At 45.1% G+C, this 16,254-nt stretch overlaps 2 pseudogenes; both read right to left on the bottom strand.

Moving 5' to 3' along the window:
• The window catches only part of LOC142358341 (large subunit ribosomal RNA), a 4,518-nt pseudogene extending 3,860 nt beyond the window's left edge, over positions 1 to 658 (bottom strand).
• A 1,683-nt stretch (positions 659 to 2,341) lies between these two features.
• On the bottom strand, positions 2,342 to 2,493 carry LOC142358340 (5.8S ribosomal RNA; annotated as a pseudogene).
• Between the last annotated feature and the right edge of the window lie 13,761 nt (positions 2,494 to 16,254).

Raw genomic sequence — 16,254 nt, 5'->3', positions numbered from 1 at the left:
GCAACTCACACTCCTTGGTCCGTGTTTCAAGACGGGCTGTAGAGAGCATTGAATAGGAAGTTGAGGTCAGACAGGCAATCAAGATCAATTTATCTCATTTTGTTTAGAATCAACAAGAAGAATTCCGAGGAAAACTTCTGCTCGATTCATTAACAAGATTTGCCAAAAGACGACAACTACACTACTCGGTAGCCGAGAATATAATATCAAGGCATTGAGTATGGTAACGCTCACTCCAGTTCCCCTTCAACAGTTTCACGTACTTTTCACTCTCTCTTCAGAGTGCTTTTCAACTTTCCCTCACGGTACTTGTTTACTATCGGTCTCGCTTTATAATTAGCTTTTGGAGAGACATATCTCCAGCTTCGAGTTGCACTTTCAAACAACTCTACTCATAGGAATGAGCCATTATGACTGGTATCGAAAATGACCTTTACAGGATTTTCACCTTCTTTGATGCTACTTTCCAGTAGACATCAGGACAAATTCACCAGTCTAGCATCAAACCATACCGGACACCGAGAAATGTTGCCATTTCTCTTCCCGATGAGCTTTTCCCTGTTCATTCGCCATTACTAAGGGATTCTCAGTTGATTTCTTTTCCTCCCCTTACTGATATGCTTAAGTTAAGGGGGTTCTCTCGCCCAATTCAGGTTATGTAGTTGATTGTCTCTTAATTGGTTCACTGACCAATATGAGACAGAAACCGATTCAGCAGTTTTGTTCGCTACTACTATCAAACACAGGTCGAAGTTTCCATTCAGTCATTAATTCCAACTTTCAAATGTTGTTGTTTCAGCTTTCGCTTACTAGAAGCAACATAATACTCGCTGCAATACAGACCTCGGGAAACCCTCACCGTGAATAAGGTTCACTCACATATTTCACTACATTTTGCGTGGGATTGGAGATGAGGCTACTCGTTCTTGCTCAGTACTAGGCTGAAAATTAACGAAACTTCGTTACAAACGTTCACATGTTGATGTTTCCGCTTTCGCGTACTCGAAACAACATAATACTAGTCTTTGTAATTTAGTTTCATAATTTCAACTGTTCTCATGCAGAATTTTTGCTCATTCTTATCCCAAATTTTGACCTGGCTACTAGTTACACTCCTTGTACTTATTGCAAAATGACCACAAATTTCAACAGCTTTCACATGTTGCTGTTTCGGCTTTCGCTTACTACAGTCAACATAATACTCGTTGCAAAATAAGTGCTCGGCATCTGCAATTTTCCAAAGACGAAGTTTCGCCAGTTCAATTTTCGCTCGCCAATTATGGCTACTAATTCACACGGTACTGAGCTCAACAACATTAAATTTGTTCAGCAAGACTTTCACATGTTGATGTTTTGGCTTTCGCCTACTAGAAGCAACATAATACTCGTCTTGTTAGCTCATTCAATGAGAATAGCTTTTCCCGTTGAGAATTTTTGCCTTCAATTGGCGTTGTAGTGAGTTTGGCTACTCAGATCACCAAATACTTGTGACAATTCGAACCAGAAATGTTTTCAATTTTCACATGCTGATGTTTCGGATTCAACCTACTAGAAGCAGCATAATACTTGTATTCAACAATTTCTGTATCAAATCCCAGTTTTCTCTGGTGCATCTTTGCCAAACTATTCCAAACTGCCTGAGTCTGAATACCAATTACAGGTACTAGTAAATGCACGTTACTAAGGACTATATAGTTCTAGGTTACTGTACACAACGACGTTCACATGTTGATGTTTCAGCTGCCGCTTACTAGAAACAACATAATACTTATCGTGCATACCTTTCCATAACTTGTCCTTTTCAGATGCATTAGTTTCCCTTTGTCTTGGCTTCTACAGTCAGACTGGCTACTAGTAACAGCACAGTACTAATCACATATCGTTCTACAGTTTGCAGACAACTTTCACATGTTGATGTTTCAGCTTTCGCCTACTAGAAACAACATAATACTCGCTGTATACATTTGTAGTTCTCTATGTAACTTTCATGTGAAGAAGTTTCGCCAGTCTTTTTGACTGTCTCAAATCTGAGTCATGCTTAGGCTACTAGTTGCTTCATAGTACTTATCGCCTCGAGATCATTGAACAAAACTTGATTTTCACATGTTGCTGTTTCAGCTTCCGCTTACTAGAAACAACGTAATACTAGTCTCATTAAGTTCCGTCTCTTTGCAATTTTCTTATGAAGAAAATTCGCCATCACAATGACTCCAGCAGTTCTTGATCAAGGAATGCAATCATTGATCAGAATGCTATTATTTGAATCGGTTCTGCTTTAAGTGTTCCAATTTTATTGGAAGCACCAACAATAGAACATCAATGTGTTCAATCGAGAGTTATATAACCCTGAATCGGACGCAGTCAACAGCCGAAGCCGAGACCGCCTTTTGCGTTAGAGAGGTCGGTAAACAAATCTTGCGATTCATACCGAATTAACACATATAGCTGTGCTCCTCTTCGTAAAGCGAGCCAAGTGATCCCCTGTTGAAGGATGTATTTGGACCAATCTAGTAGCATTTGGTTTCCAACAAGCTCTCCCAAGTTAGCTTACTTATTGGGCTTTTCAACCAATTCGGTTGGCTACAAGCATCATCAAAGTACTAGCCACAGTTTGATCGCAAAATTCTACGACTTTCACATGTTGATGTTTCGGCTTGCGCTTAGCCTACTATAAGCAACATAATACTAGTCATATCATAGAGCGTGATCAGCTTGTGACGTTCTCATGATGAAGTTTCACCAACAGTGTCTCACTTCGAGCTTAAATCCAGCTACTAGTAACTACACAGTACTGACTGCAACGATAACTTTTATCTATACCTTTCACATGCTGCGCTTTCGGCCAGGGCCTACTAACGTCAACATAATACTCGATATAAACTTTTGTTCATGATGCAGCTTCCCCATGCAGAAGTTTCGCCTTCAAATGCTCTCTTGGCCATATGACGTAAGAAAAGGTTACTAGTAACATCACAGTACTAGCCACAGTTTGATTGCAAAATTCTACGACTTTCACATGTTGATGTTTCGGCTTGCGCTTAGCCTACTAGAAGCAACATAATACTAGTCATATCATAGAGCGTGATCAGCTTGTGACGTTCTCATGATGAAGTTTCACCAACAGTGTCTCATTTCGAGCTTAAATCCAGCTACTAGTAACTACACAGTACTGACTGCAACGCTAACTTTTATCTATACCTTTCACATGCTGCGCTTTCGGCCAGGGCCTACTAACGTCAACATAATACTCGATATAAACTTTTGTTCATGATGCAGCTTCCCCATGCAGAAGTTTCGCCTTCAAATGCTCTCTTGGCCATATGACGTAACACAAGGTTACTAGTAACATCACAGTACTAGCCACAATTTGATCGCAAAATTCTACGACTTTCACATGTTGATGTTTCGGCTTGCGCTTAGCCTACTAGAAGCAACATAATACTAGTCATATCATGGAGCGTGATCAGCTTGTGACGTTCTCATGATGAAGTTTCACCAACAGTGTCTCATTTCGAGCTTAAATCCAGCTACTAGTAACTACACAGTACTGACTGCAACGATAACTTTTATCTATACCTTTCACATGCTGCGCTTTCGGCCAGGGCCTACTAATGTCAACATAATACTCGATATAAACTTTTGTTCATGATGCAGCTTCCCCATGCAGAAGTTTCGCCTTCAAATGCTCTCTTGGCCATATGACGTAACACAAGGTTACTAGTAACATCACAGTACTAGCCACAATTTGATCGCAAAATTCTACGACTTTCACATGTTGATGTTTCGGCTTGCGCTTAGCCTACTAGAAGCAACATAATACTAGTCATATCATAGAGCTTGATCAGCTTGTGACATTCTCATGATGAAGTTTCACCAACAGTGTCTCATTTTGAGCTTAAATCCAGCTACTAGTAACTACACAGTACTGACTGCAACAATAACTTTTATCTATACCTTTCACATGCTGCGTTTTCGGCCAAGGCCTACTAACGTCAACATAATACTCGATATAAAATTTTGATCATGATGCAGCTTTCCCATGCAGAAGTTTCGCCTTCAAATGCTCTCTTGGCCATATGACGGAACACCAGGTTACTAGTAACATCACAGTACTAGCCACAGTTTGATTGCAAAATTCTACGACTTTCACATGTTGATGTTTCGGCTTGCGCTTAGCCTACTAGAAGCAACATAATACTAGTCATATCATAGAGCGTGATCAGCTTGTGACGTTCTCATGATGAAGTTTCACCAATAGTGTTTCATTCGAATTGGTTCTGCTTTAAGCTCTCCAATTGTTTTGGATGAACCAGTTTTGCCCTTCGAAGCCACTTTTGTGAGCTTTTGTGGGTCTTTACCAAGAGGATATACCTCAAGGCCTCTTTCAATTCCTTTAAGTTCTTTCAACTCCTTTACAGTTTCTAGGTTCACATAGCTGCAAACCTTATTTCTAGTTTTAAGTCTGGCCAACTTGGGGAGAGTTGGTGCAGACCGTGACCAATTCTAGTAGGATGCCACAACAAGAATGTGATCAACTTAGCTTGTCGATGAACCTGCCCCACATTCAAACAACTCTATCGCCTTTTCCTCGTATAGTTATATGCGAGGGCCTCTCATAGAGAGCGCTGTTAGCAACCTTTTCCACATAGACGATAAAGTTGTGAGTGTTTTGCACATGGCTGTTGTCATCACCACGTGACGAGTCAACTCAGCTTGACTCTCTACACTCCGACAAGCTTTGCACATACGCCTTTAGTTCAGTATGTGTCTTTAATCTGACTCCGGTGCCTCAAGCCGGAAAAATTGTCAGATTATGATCATTATCGGTTAGTCATCCCGATGCAAGATCGTATCGTACTGTCTTTGTCTACCTCCAGATTCCGAAGAACAGGAGGAGACTCTCCCAGACCTACATATCTGGGAGAATGTTCAGAGGGCGAGAAGCTGTGGATTACTCTCCCCTAAGAACTGACTAAACTTTACCCTCGTCCAAGGTAAGTTTATTTTAGCTAGCCTTCTATGTAAAGGATCTGAGGCTAAGCTGTGTTTTTTCGAGCCTTTGGCTCGGAGCAAGTTCAGTGGGCGCCCCGAGTAGCTCAACTCTTTCCCACTGAACAGCGCAACGCTCTGTCACTCGCTGGGATTTTTGCGTGTCGGTTCTAACCACGCGACTTGTGGACCTTTTTAGGCCTTTCTCATTCACAAGTCTATAGCTGGGCTTCTATAACCCAGCTTCTGAGATCTAGATAGCTGCAGTTCTGCTAGGCTGCTTTTGCTAACTAGTCTCCCTTTAAGCAGTCCCTTGCCATGACTGCTGAACTATGTATCCACACAAGTAGTTTTTGAGCTCGATACATAATTCGAGATTGGTTGCCAAGCAATCTCTAGCGACAGAGCGTCATGCGCACTACAGACATGGCCTCTACCAGCAGCCATGCCCGAAGGAATCAATCACTGATCCTTCCGCAGGTTCCCCTACGGAAACCTTGTTACGACTTTTACTTCCTCTAGACAATTAAGCTCGATCCGCTTCATCCCGTTGCCGGAGACCGAAGTCCCAACAGTAGGAATTTGCAATTCTTGCTTAACTATCCAATCAGTAGTAGCGACGGGCGGTGTGTACAAAGGGCAGGGACGTAATCCCTATGAGTTGTTGACTCATAAGTACCAGGAATTCCTGGTTCACGTCTGCAAGTTACAACAGACGATCCCCTTGAAGCGCTGTACTTTTCTCTGATTGCCCAGTCCATTTCGGACCAAGGGCTGAGTACTCAATCTAAAAGTACACAGTGTAGCGCGCGTGCAGTCCAGAACATCTAAGGGCATCACAGACCTGTTATAGCCTCACTTCATCTGCGGTATTTAATTCCGCATAGTTCCTCTAAGAAGTGTTTGAATTCACATATAGTGAATTTCATTATTTAGATGGAGAAGATCTCGTTCGTTATCGGAATTAACCAGACAGATCACTCCACTAACTAAGAACGGCCATGCACCACCGCCCATATAATCATGAAAGATATTCAATCTGTCAATCCTTAAGATGTCTGGACCGGGTGAGTTTTCCCGTGTTGAGTCAAATTAAGCCGCAGGCTCCACTCCTGGTGGTGCCCTTCCGTCAATTCCTTTAAGTTTCGATTTTGCAACCATACTTCCCCCGGAACCAATAAACTTTGGTTTCCCGGTTAATCTCTTGCCAAGTCAAGATCGACTTTGACAAATTGTAGGTTGGTATAGTTTATGGTCAGAATTACGAGGGTATCTAATCCTCTTCAATACTCTGACTTTCGTTCTTGATTAATGAAAACATTCTTGGCAAATGCTTTCGCAGTAGTTTGTCTTGCCACGATCCAAGAATTTCACCTCTAACGTAGCAATACAAATGCCCCCGTCTGTTCCTTTCAATCATTACCGCACTCAGCCAACCGGCATCAATCGAGTAGCGGGTCATTCTCCATTATTCCATGCTTTATTATTCGATCCCAAAGGATGCTTTGAACACTCTAATTTTCTCAGGGTGAAAACACCGTTTCCACAGTTCGTCACATTTAAGTGCAAACTATTTCTTCGATGCGAAGGATGAGCGGAACGAGTCAACAGATTTAACTGAAGACCATGTTGCCGTTCTACTCAAACAGATCCAACTATGAGCTTTTTAAACGCAGCAACTATTGCATACGCTTGTAGAGGCTGGTATTACCGCGGCTGCTGGCACCAGACTTGCCCTCTACTCGTTCATCAATGGAGCTTTTAAGTCCATTCCATTCTGATTACAAACCATAAAGGTTCATATCATTATTTCTAGTCACTACCTCCTCGTGCGGAGAGTGGGTAATTTGCGTGCCTGCTGCCTTCCTTGGATGTGGTAGCCGTTTCTAAGGCTCCCTCTCCGGAATCGAACCCTGATTCCCCGTTACCCGTCACAACCATGGTAGTCCGTTACACTACCATCATAGGTTGATAGGTCAGAAATTCGGAAGTTCCGTCCCCAAGCCGAAGCTATCTGGGATCTTTCAGTTACTAGGACTCATCACGGGATGTGTCTGTACTTAGCAAATCACCCGGTGTAGTCTTGTAAAAGTCTCCGACAGTGTCGGACAATCAGCATGCATTAGCTGCAGGGTTACCGCAGTTATTCATTTAGCTTGCAAATCAACTAATAGATAGTAACTGATTTAATGAGCCATTCGCGGTTCCACTTTTTCAAGCTTCGCTTGCACATGCATGGCTTAGTCTTTCAGACAAGCATATGGCAACTGACAGGATCAATCAGTTTAATTGTACTTTGAACAATCTTTCGATTTGTTCGAATTTAGAAAGACATAGCCTTGCGGCCTCGTCAATCTTGCTTTGAGCTTTTTAAATCACGAAGAGTTTCAATGCATGCTTTGGCATGGCTACTAGTTACTACACAGTACTCTACACACTTAGAGTTACCCACGATTACACATTTCACATGCTGATGTTTCGGCTCGCGCGTACTAGAAACAGCATAATACTATGTGTACTGGTAGATAGCGCTCTGTGAGCATTTCCCATGAGCAGGTTTTGCCCTCCAAATCTCTGTTCTACTGTTACCAATACCGGCTAACAACTGTATCATACTAGGGAGAATTGACTCATGATTTAAAAACCAGATGTTCACATGTCGATGTTTCGGCTCTCGCCTACTAGAAACAACATAATACTAGTCTGTTAAAAATCTCAATCACGCCGCCTCTTCAGATACAGAAGTTTTACCTTTTATTGGTTAGAGAACAGCTTTCCAGCTGTCGACATGGTTACTAGTAACAACACCGTACTCAACACAAAAACTTTTCAACTTCACAACTTTCACATGCTGATGTTTCTGCTTTCGCATACTAGAAACAGCATAATACTTATTGTTTTGTCAAGTAATTTGTGTGTCTTTCCCATGTGAAGTTTCACCGGTCAACAATGTTTCCCTGACCAATTACGGCTACTAGTAGCTGTATAATACTAGGGAAAATGATTGAGGATTTAATATCAGATTTTCACATGTTGATGTTTCGGCTTTCGCCTACTAGAAACAACATAATACTAGTCTGCTAAGAAATCTCGCTCAAATTGCCTTTTCACATACAGAAGTTTCACCTTCTATTGGTTAGAGAACAGTTCTCAGCTGTCGACATGGTTACTAGTAACAACATCGTACTCAACACAAAAATTCTTCAACTTCACAACTTTCACATGCTGATGTTTCTGCTTTCGCGTACTAGAAACAGCATAATACTTATTGCTTTGTCAAGAAGTGTGTGTGTCTTTCCCATGCGAAAGTTTCACCGGTCAGCAATAATTGCCGTGTCCAATTAAGGTTACTCATAGCTGTATAATACTAGGGAAAATGATTGAGGATTTAATATCAGATTTTCACATGTTGATGTTTCGGCTTTCGCCTACTAGAAACAACATAATACTAGTCTGCTAATAAATCTCGCTCAAATTGCCTTTTCACATACAGAAGTTTCACCTCTTCTTGGTCACTGTACAGATGATGCTGTCTGTTCTTTATTTGGTTCTGCTTATTATAAGGAGGGGCATCACTCCTTCCTCCTTGGTTTGCATGCATTAAGCCTGCTTTGTGAAAAGCGTATCTTTCTAGCTTTTCTTCGCCTTACTCGAGTAGGACGATACAATCCAGACATTAGTCAGTCTTGGTGTAAAGTCACTGAGTATTATTCGGTTCTGCTTTATTCAGCAATATGCTGTATAATTGTTGTAATTTGCGAACATATTTGTTCTCAGTTCCGAACTACTAGCGACGACAGATTACCAGCGGTCATGAGCCATCAAGGTAGTTCTTTGGTGCATCAAGTAGAGAGGTGCCATCAAACAACACTTCCCTAATAATGCTACACACATAGAATTTGCTACAGTGCAGCTTTTTACTTTGCAAAATTTGCGCACAAATTTTGCATAGAATAAATGTTTTATCAAGATTTTTAGATCCCCTCCCTTGAGAGAACGTTACTCCTTTAAGTGAACACCCCGCGGCGTCCTGTTGTTATTGCTTATAACCATTTCGCAAGCCGGAGGCATAATGCACTACGCAAGCCGCTACTTTGGCACAGAGGCACCTAGTTTTACACCCTGGACTTCAGGTGGCCCAGTTTTACACCCAGTACAGCGGTGCCAGTTGGTAACCCGGTGGATCCTCGGAGACCAGACATGATCATAGATCAAACCCGATGTATGCTACTCCTGAACGTATAGTATCTCCACTGTGCAATGAAATTATCGTTCGTTTCGGGCCTTCCTATACGTTCAGCAGACAATCGCTAGGAATTCACCTCGTGACCCGTGGTGACCACACTGGATTTCAAGTTTATTGATTTGGACAGACCTGTCATTTATTTTGCTTTTCAGCTTCAGTTCTGCTCGATCTAGCTTGCCTAAGGCTTGATCTCGCTTTGCTCACCCCTGTAGGAGCCTCTACTAGTACCACTCGGAGTAATGGGGAATCCACCAGACCTAATCGATGAATGCCATCAAACAACAAACATCATACCCGGCTTCATCAGGCATATTTTATTACTTCCGAGAGGTACTTTAGTATCAGATCTTTCTCCATGCCTCTTATGAGGACCCGTCAGACCTTTCGGTTTATCGTTTAGCTTCAGTCCTGCTCGATCTAGCTTTCCCAAGGCTCGATCTAGCTCTATTCGCCCCACTAGAGGGCTCTCTAAGACCCCTCGGTCTTAGTGTTAGCTCCGGTACTGCTCGGTCGTGCTTGCTGAAGGCCCGACCCAGCTTTAGTTAGATTCTCGTACTTTCTCTTGGCCTCTCTAGGAGGACCAGACAGACCTCTCGGTCTATCGTTTAGCTTCAGTCCTGCTCGATCTAGCTTGCCCAAGGCTTGATCAAGCTCTATTCGCCCCGCTAGAGGGCTCTCTAAGACCCCTCGGTCTTAGTGTTATCTTCTGTAATGCCTAACCAAGCTTACTACAGGCCTTGGTCAGGTCTTTATCGGTCACCGATTAGTAACAGACCAATCATAGGGCCTTCCACCCTATCCGGGTTGAGGTCTTTAGTCCAGCCATATTTTGACAAGACACCTCTCCCTAATAATGCCCCACACATAGAATTACTGTCCATGCAGTATTTAACTTGTGTTTTTTTCTAAAATTTGATTTTCACTTTTTGGAGGTTCATTTGCTCCTCTGACACTCTTTCAGCTTCAATCTTACTCGATCTAGCTTTCCCAAGGCTCGATCTAGCTCTATTCGCCCCACTAGAGGGCTCTCTAAGACACTTCGGTCTTAGTGTTAGCTCCGGTCTTGCTCAATCGTGCTTGCTGAAGGCGCGATCAAGCTTTAGTTAGCTTCTCGTACTTCCTCTTGGCCTCTCTAGGAGGACCAGACAGACCTCTCGGTCTATCGTTTAGCTTCAGTCCTGCTCGATCTAGCTTTCCCAAGGCTCGATCTAGCTCTATTCGCCCTGCTAGAGGGCTCTCTAAGACCCCTCGGTCTTAGTGTTAGCTCCGGTACAGCTCGGTCGTGCTTGCTGAAGGCCCGATCAAGCTTTAGTTAGCTTCTCGTACTTTCTCTTGGCCTCTCTAGGAGGACCAGACAGACCTCTCGGTCTATCGTTTAGCTTCAGTCCTGCTCGATCTAGCTTTCCCAAGGCTCGATCTAGATCTATTCGCCCTGCTAGAGGGCTCTCTAAGACCCCTCGGTCTTAGTGTTAGCTCCGGTACAGCTCGGTCGTGCTTGCTGAAGGCCTGATCAAGCTTTAGTTAGCTTCTCGTACTTTCTCTTGGCCTCTCTAGGAGGACCAGACAGACCTTTCGGTCTCTTGCTTAGCTTCAGTCCTGCTCGATCTAGCTTTCCCAAGGCTCGATCTAGCTCTATTCGCCCCGCTAGAGGGCTCTCTAAGACCCCTCGGTCTTAGTGTTAACTCCTGTAATGCCTAACCAAGCTTACTACAGGCCTTGGTCAGGTCTTTATCGGTCACCGATTAGTAACAGACCGATCATGGGGCCTTCCACCCTATCCGGGTTGAGGTCTTTAGTCCAGCCATATTTTGACAAGACACCTCCCCCTAATAATGCCCCACACATAGAAATACTGTCCATGCAGTATTTAACTTGTGTTTTTTCTAAAATTTGATTTTCACTTTTTGGAGGTTCATTTGCTCCTCTGACACTCTTTCAGCTTCAATCTTACTCGATCTAGCTTTCCCAAGGCTCGATCTAGCTCTATTCGCCCCACCAGAGGGCTCTCTAAGACACTTCGGTCTTAGTGTTAGCTCCGGTCTTGCTCAATCGTGCTTGCTGAAGGCGCGATCAAGCTTTAGTTAGCTTCTCGTACTTTCTCTTGGCCTCTCTAGGAGGACCAGACAGACCTCTCGGTCTATCGTTTAGCTTCAGTCCTGCTCGATCTAGCTTTCCCAAGGCTCGATCTAGCTCTATTCGCCCCGCTAGAGGGCTCTCTAAGACCCCTCGGTCTTAGTGTTAGCTCCGGTACAGCTCGGTCGTGCTTGCTGAAGGCCCGATCAAGCTTTAGTTGGCTTCTCGTACTTTCTCTTGGCCTCTCTAGGAGGACCAGACAGACCTCTCGGTCTCTTGCTTAGCTTCAGTCCTGCTCGATCTAGCTTGCCCAAGGCTTGATCAAGCTCTATTCGCCCCGCTAGAGGGCTCTCTAAGACCCCTCGGTCTTAGTGTTAGCTCCGGTACAGCTCGGTCGTGCTTGCTGAAGGCCCGATCAAGCTTTAGTTAGCTTCTCGTTTTTTCTCTTGGCCTCTCTAGGAGGACCAGACAGACCTCTCGGTCTATCGTTTAGCTTCAGTCCTGCTCGATCTAGCTTTCCCAAGGCTCGATCTAGCTCTATTCGCCCCGCTAGAGGGCTCTCTAAGACCCCTCGGTCTTAGTGTTAGCTCCGGTACAGCTCGGTCGTGCTTGCTGAAGGCCCGATCAAGCTTTAGTTGGCTTCTCGTACTTTCTCTTGGCCTCTCTAGGAGGACCAGACAGACCTCTCGGTCTATCCTTTAGCTTCAGTCCTGCTCGATCTAGCTTTCCCAAGGCTCGATCTAGCTCTATTCGCCCCGCTAGAGGGCTCTCTAAGACCCCTCGGTCTTAGTGTTATCTCCTGTAATGCCTAACCAAGCTTACTACAGGCCTTGGTCAGGTCTTTATCGGTCACCGATTAGTAACAGACCGATCATAGGGCCTTCCACCCTATCTGGGTTGAGGTCTTTAGTCCAGCCATATTTTGACAAGACACCTCCCCCTAATAATGCCCCACACATAGAATTACTGTTTATGCAGCTTTTCACTTGTGAAATTTTTAATTTTCGCAATTATTATAGAATAAGTGTTTGCGCAGCTTTTCATAGGTCGAGCTCTAGCTAGCTAGCTCAAGCTAGCTAGCTAGCTCAAGCTCAAGCTATCTAGCTCAAGCTCAAGCCAGCTAGCTCAAGCTCAAGCTAGCTAGCTAGCTCAAGCTCAAGCTAGCTAGCTAGCTCAAGCTCAAGCTAGCTAGCTCAAGCTCAAGCTAGCTAGCTCAAGCTCAAGCTAGCTAGCTAGCTCAAGCTCAAGCTCAAGCTAGCTAGCTCAAGCTCAAGCTCAAGCTAGCTAGCTAGCTCAAGCTCAAGCTAGCTAGCTAGCTCAAGCTCAAGCTAGCTAGCTAGCTCAAGCTCAAGCTAGCTAGCTCAAGCTCAAGCTCAAGCTCAAGCTAGCTAGCTAGCTCAAGCTAGCTAGCTAGCTCAAGCTCAAGCTAGCTAGCTAGCTCAAGTTCAAGCTAGCTAGCTAGCTCAAGCTCAAGCTAGCTAGCTAGCTCAAGCTCAAGCTAGCTAGCTCAAGCTCAAGCTAGCTAGCTCAAGCTCAAGCTAGCTAGCTAGCTCAAGCTCAAGCTCAAGCTAGCTAGCTCAAGCTCAAGCTCAAGCTAGCTAGCTAGCTCAAGCTCAAGCTAGCTAGCTAGCTCAAGCTCAAGCTCAAGCTAGCTAGCTAGCTCAAGTTCAAGCTAGCTAGCTAGCTCAAGCTCAAGCTAGCTAGCTCAAGCTCAAGCTAGCTAGCTCAAGCTCAAGCCAGCTAGCTCAAGCTCAAGCTCAAGCTAGCTAGCTAGCTCAAGCACAAGCTAGCTAGCTAGCTCAATCTCAAGCTAGCTAGCTCAAGCTCAAGCTAGCTAGCTCAAGCTCAAGCTAGCTAGCTAGCTCAAGCTCAAGCTCAAGCTAGCTAGCTCAAGCTCAAGCTCAAGCTAGCTAGCTAGCTCAAGCTCAAGCTAGCTAGCTAGCTCAAGCTCAAGCTCAAGCTAGCTAGCTCAAGCTCAAGCTCAAGCTAGCTAGCTAGCTCAAGCTCAAGCTGGCTAGCTAGCTCAAGCTCAAGCTAGCTAGCTAGCTCAAGCTCAAGCTAGCTAGCTCAAGCTCAAGCTCAAGCTCAAGCTAGCTAGCTAGCTCAAGCTAGCTAGCTAGCTCAAGCTCAAGCTAGCTAGCTAGCTCAAGTTCAAGCTAGCTAGCTAGCTCAAGCTCAAGCTAGCTAGCTAGCTCAAGCTCAAGCTAGCTAGCTCAAGCTCAAGCTAGCTAGCTCAAGCTCAAGCTAGCTAGCTAGTTCAAGCTCAAGCTCAAGCTAGCTAGCTCAAGCTCAAGCTCAAGCTAGCTAACTAGCTCAAGCTCAAGCTAGCTAGCTAGCTCAAGCTCAAGCTAGCTAGCTAGCTCAAGTTCAAGCTAGCTAGCTAGCTCAAGCTCAAGCTAGCTAGCTCAAGCTCAAGCTAGCTAGCTCAAACTCAAGCTAGCTAGCTAGCTCAAGTTCAAGCTAGCTAGCTAGCTCAAGCTCAAGCTAGCTAGCTAGCTCAAGCTCAAGCTAGCTAGCTCAAGCTCAAGCTAGCTAGCTCAAGCTCCAGCTAGCTAGCTAGCTCAAGCTCAAGCTCAAGCTAGCTAGCTCAAGCTCAAGCTCAAGCTAGCTAGCTAGCTCAAGCTCAAGCTAGCTAGCTAGCTCAAGCTCAAGCTAGCTAGCTAGCTCAAGTTCAAGCTAGCTAGCTAGCTCAAGCTCAAGCTAGCTAGCTCAAGCTCAAGCTAGCTAGCTCAAGCTCAAGCCAGCTAGCTCAAGCTCAAGCTCAAGCTAGCTAGCTAGCTCAAGCACAAGCTTGCTAGCTAGCTCAAGCTCAAGCTAGCTAGCTCAAGCTCAAGCTAGCTAGCTCAAGCTCAAGCTAGCTAGCTCAAGCTCAAGCTCAAGCTAGCTAGCTAGCTCAAGCTCAAGCTAGCTAGCTAGCTCAAGCTCAAGCTAGCTAGCTCAAGCTCAAGCTAGCTAGCTCAAGCTCAAGCTAGCTAGCTAGCTCAAGCTCAAGCTCAAGCTAGCTAGCTCAAGCTCAAGCTCAAGCTAGCTAGCTAGCTCAAGCTCAAGCTAGCTAGCTAGCTCAAGCTCAAGCTAGCTAGCTAGCTCAAGCTCAAGCTAGCTAGCTCAAGCTCAAGCTAGCTAGCTAGCTAGCTCAAGCTAGCTAGCTAGCTCAAGCTCAAGCTAGCTAGCTAGCTCAAGTTCAAGCTAGCTAGCTAGCTCAAGCTCAAGCTAGCTAGCTAGCTCAAGCTCAAGCTAGCTAGCTCAAGCTCAAGCTAGCTAGCTCAAGCTCAAGCTAGCTAGCTAGCTCAAGCTCAAGCTCAAGCTAGCTAGCTCAAGCTCAAGCTCAAGCTAGCTAGCTAGCTCAAGCTCAAGCTAGCTAGCTAGCTCAAGCTCAAGCTAGCTAGCTAGCTCAAGCTCAAGCTAGCTAGCTAGCTCAAGCTCAAGCTAGCTAGCTCTCAAGCTCAAGCTAGCTAGCTCAAGCTCAAGCTAGCTAGCTCAAGCTCAAGCTAGCTAGCTAGCTCAAGCTCAAGCTCAAGCTAGCTAGCTCAAGCTCAAGCTCAAGCTAGCTAGCTAGCTCAAGCTCAAGCTAGCTAGCTAGCTCAAGCTCAAGCTCAAGCTAGCTAGCTCAAGCTCAAGCTCAAGCTAGCTAGCTAGCTCAAGCTCAAGCTAGCTAGCTAGCTCAAGCTCAAGCTAGCTAGCTAGCTCAAGCTCAAGCTAGCTAGCTCAAGCTCAAGCTCAAGCTAGCTAGCTAGCTCAAGCTAGCTAGCTAGCTCAAGCTCAAGCTAGCTAGCTAGCTCAAGTTCAAGCTAGCTAGCTAGCTCAAGCTCAAGCTAGCTAGCTAGCTCAAGCTCAAGCTAGCTAGCTCAAGCTCAAGCTAGCTAGCTCAAGCTCAAGCTAGCTAGCTAGCTCAAGCTCAAGCTCAAGCTAGCTAGCTCAAGCTCAAGCTCAAGCTAGCTAGCTAGCTCAAGCTCAAGCTAGCTAGCTAGCTCAAGCTCAAGCTAGCTAGCTAGCTCAAGTTCAAGCTAGCTAGCTAGCTCAAGCTCAAGCTAGCTAGCTCAAGCTCAAGCTAGCTAGCTCAAACTCAAGCTAGCTAGCTAGCTCAAGTTCAAGCTAGCTAGCTAGCTCAAGCTCAAGCTAGCTAGCTAGCTCAAGCTCAAGCTAGCTAGCTCAAGCTCAAGCTAGCTAGCTCAAGCTCAAGCTAGCTAGCTAGCTCAAGCTCAAGCTCAAGCTAGCTAGCTCAAGCTCAAGCTCAAGCTAGCTAGCTAGCTCAAGCTCAAGCTAGCTAGCTAGCTCAAGCTCAAGCTAGCTAGCTAGCTCAAGTTCAAGCTAGCTAGCTAGCTCAAGCTCAAGCTAGCTAGCTCAAGCTCAAGCTAGCTAGCTCAAGCTCAAGCCAGCTAGCTCAAGCTCAAGCTCAAGCTAGCTAGCTAGCTCAAGCACAAGCTTGCTAGCTAGCTCAAGCTCAAGCTAGCTAGCTCAAGCTCAAGCTAGCTAGCTCAAGCTCAAGCTAGCTAGCTCAAGCTCAAGCTCAAGCTAGCTAGCTAGCTCAAGCACAAGCTTGCTAGCTAGCTCAAGCTCAAGCTAGCTAGCTCAAGCTCAAGCTAGCTAGCTCAAGCTCAAGCTAGCTAGCTAGCTCAAGCTCAAGCTCAAGCTAGCTAGCTCAAGCTCAAGCTCAAGCTAGCTAGCTAGCTCAAGCTCAAGCTAGCTAGCTAGCTCAAGCTCAAGCTAGCTAGCTAGCTCAAGCTCAAGCTAGCTAGCTCAAGCTCAAGCTCAAGCTAGCTAGCTAGCTCAAGCTAGCTAGCTAGCTCAAGCTCAAGCTAGCTAGCTAGCTCAAGTTCAAGCTAGCTAGCTAGCTCAAGCTCAAGCTAGCTAGCTAGCTCAAGCTCAAGCTATCTAGCTCAAGCTCAAGCTAGCTAGCTCAAGCTCAAGCTAGCTAGCTAGCTCAAGCTCAAGCTCAAGCTAGCTAG

The sequence above is a fragment of the Convolutriloba macropyga genome, unplaced genomic scaffold (assembly GCF_964194025.1).
Source record: "Convolutriloba macropyga unplaced genomic scaffold, txConMacr16.3 SCAFFOLD_3691, whole genome shotgun sequence".
In the NCBI taxonomy this organism is placed as follows: Eukaryota; Metazoa; Xenacoelomorpha; order Acoela; family Convolutidae; genus Convolutriloba; species Convolutriloba macropyga.
Note: the sequence above shows the minus strand (reverse complement) of the source record. Positions and strands in the feature narration are given on the sequence as shown.